This window comes from Rhipicephalus microplus, chromosome 3 (genome assembly GCF_043290135.1).
Source record: "Rhipicephalus microplus isolate Deutch F79 chromosome 3, USDA_Rmic, whole genome shotgun sequence".
Lineage (NCBI taxonomy): Eukaryota > Metazoa > Arthropoda > Arachnida > Ixodida > Ixodidae > Rhipicephalus > Rhipicephalus microplus.
In genome coordinates this window covers 104,873,082-104,876,082 of record NC_134702.1, presented here as the reverse complement: position 1 = coordinate 104,876,082, position 3,001 = coordinate 104,873,082, and positions in this window count along the sequence as shown.

The following is a 3,001-nucleotide window of genomic DNA, read 5'->3' as shown; positions in this document are numbered from 1 at the left end:
ACGCAGCGCTATAACGTACCATTTTAGAAAAAAAAACACAAGGAACAAGTCATGGTTTCGGTTCAAGGCTGACGCAATGAGTGTGATTGCAACACATCAGGCTGTTATCTAAGTAAGTCCAGGATATTTAGGAACCATACAAAATGTAAAGAACATGGCTGATTTAGCTTGAATTGACAGTAATGCAGTAACCGCAATATCTGACAGGAGGCGAAGTCCAAGTTCAACATCAAGAAACGCCACAATCCAAAGGTTTTCACGTAGAAGTACATCGACGTTGGTCTCGAGTAACTATTATCAGCCCATTTTGTAGCACATTGGACGGAAGTTGTGCAGCAAAAAGTCCATGACGTCCATCTCCGAAGTTTCTGGTGAGATTTACACTGTTGCGGTGACGAGGCCGTGTGATCCTTTAACGGCGCAAGCGTCACCACAACTGGGACAGTGAGTTGAGTTTGTCCAAGGTAAAGTGGCGGTGCGCATTTTCATGAGATGCAAATGCACAGGCCTGGCAGGACCAGCAACTTCTCGAATATTCCTGGACTTGCTGCCAGGAAAATTTTCTACTGCTTCAGAGCTAAAAGTAGAGCCACAGACGTTTTTAAATGCCCGTTTCATCCAACTGTATGTTCTTCAGGCAAACCACCCTTCCATTGGTGAAGCCACCGGACACGTCGATGTTTAGGAAAAGAGCTTGTATGACTTGTTCAAACAAAGTACGTGCTTTGCTCAAATGGTGTATATGCATAGCTCATCTTTAGTGAGATGGTCACAAGAGCGGCAAGGCCGAGTTAGTTAATGATGTGCGCTGAGGGGCGAGATGTCGCTGGTTCGCAGACCTGGTGGGGGACTTGAATATATTTTTCTTCTAATTTATCTTTCTGTGTGACATATATATATATATATATATATATATATATATATATATATATATATATATATATATATATATATATATATATATATATATATATATATATATATATATATATATATATATCCGAAACATGATGGAGAAAGCAATAATTAGGTAAGAATGTCCATATAATTTTTACCGCAACATAAAATAGAAAAAAATGGTCGTAAAATAAAATCCTAGCACATCGATTGGCGATTCGCTACATGACTTTCTCGCTCAACTAGTAACGTTACTTCCGTTTACTGCAGAGCTTTCACTAGAACTAAGCACGCCCTCTCATTTCATGCATCAGCAAGAGTCTACTAATGCGCACAAACTGGAAAGCTGCTTTAGCAACGGGAATAATGACTACGTCATAAGTGCAACAAAACATCGAGTTTTGTATTAGGTCGTTCAATGCATCACTGCAATAGTCGACGAAGAAGGAATGTCGCTGAGGCCAGCAACTTTTTGCTTTCCTCATAAAGAAATCTCCTGTGACTGAAGCGTTGATTCCACATCCTTTCCTGATTTGGCAACTTATAATCACTACAGGACCCCCATCTTTATCCTAATATACTGTTTTTTTAATAAGTGCTTCGAAGGCTCTTAGGCATGGTCTACGTTTTCGATATATAGCTGAACTACGACACTGACGCCAGAATTTCTGCGAAACGACCTCTTTAACGCTATCGCGTTATTATTAGGCATAACTGCGGCGCAACATCAATAAGAATTAGGTGGTGTGCTCCTTTACTACATAATGCATCAATACGTAATTGTTACAACTACTGAAGGAAGAATCTGTTTAATCTAAGCGGAATCTGATAGGCAGCTTGGAACTGCATCACGTCTAAATATAACACGTAAAAAAGGTACTAGCTGTTCTTATAGGTTTGTAGTCTGGTCGTTTGAACCACGTCTTCAGCTTCACCGTTACACCACACGTGCCCCACTCATAAAACCTTTTGCCGCCCATCCAGGGCTGCACAGTAACGTTATTTTCTTACAGGCCAGAACATGTGCCATGATGAAATTCTGAAGAAAAAAAAGCAGGAGTTTGCTTTCAGGGACTCCCCTGCTGACGTCACATCATAACGCCTTGCAGTTTACCCTGCCAAGGCTACTGGTGGGACGTCATGGCTCCGTCCGGCTTACTTTGCTAAGGCTGCAGCCATGGCGTCATGAAGCCATGCCTGAAGATTATCTGGCCTACATGGTCAGCGGGGTAGAGGGAACCTTTCGTGATCTGCAACTTATGTATGTGTTTGCGCATTGGCTGACTGATGTAATTCAGGTTACAATGTTGCTGGACCATCTACAATATTGTTTGTCTCTAGAAAAGTTGGTGACTTTTTACCTTGTGATCGCCCTACTATGCCCACCAGTTCAGACCTCTCAACCTATCGTTACGCGTTGTTTCGGGCGTTTCCTAACAGATACATCTACTGGATTTACGTTTGGGTAATTGCGCTTCAACAGCGAACATATAGAAACACATGAACGTTCCTCCGATATGTGTTTTGCCGCTTGGCCTGTTAGCCTTACTAAAAGCAAATTTGCTAGGCAGGGCCTCAAAAATTTTGCTGGTGTGCAAGCCACTGTTCAAGCTGATAGACCATGAAGTATGTTTGCTAGTCACATGCTCTAAAGGGTACGAAGAGGTCGATGGCAGGTACAGCCAGTTTTGTTTACGGCAGCTGGCTCCCCGCCGTCGTCCGCATAACCGATTCGCACCAGACAGGAGACGCATTCTTTGAGATAGAACAAAAGTTTCTTCACATGATGTAATGAGATGGAACTGTACAGTGATTCAGCAGATATCCAGATCATAATCAGCTGAGATTCAGCTATGTACAGAGATTCCGCTCCTATTTACAAAATGACTTCGGCTTTTATATCCTGTTTTTCTCTTCACGTCGGTTCGAAGAGGGCGGTGACCACTGTTGCCAAGAATCAGGTGACGTGAAGTGTCAGTGGCCCACCCACCAGAAAGGCTGCGGAAATTCGGCCACTTGTGAGAAGAAGAAGAACGTGGGTGAGAATACTCGCTGGTCCTAATTCTAGGCCGGGTCGCGTCACCGAAGCCTCATTTTGCTCCAT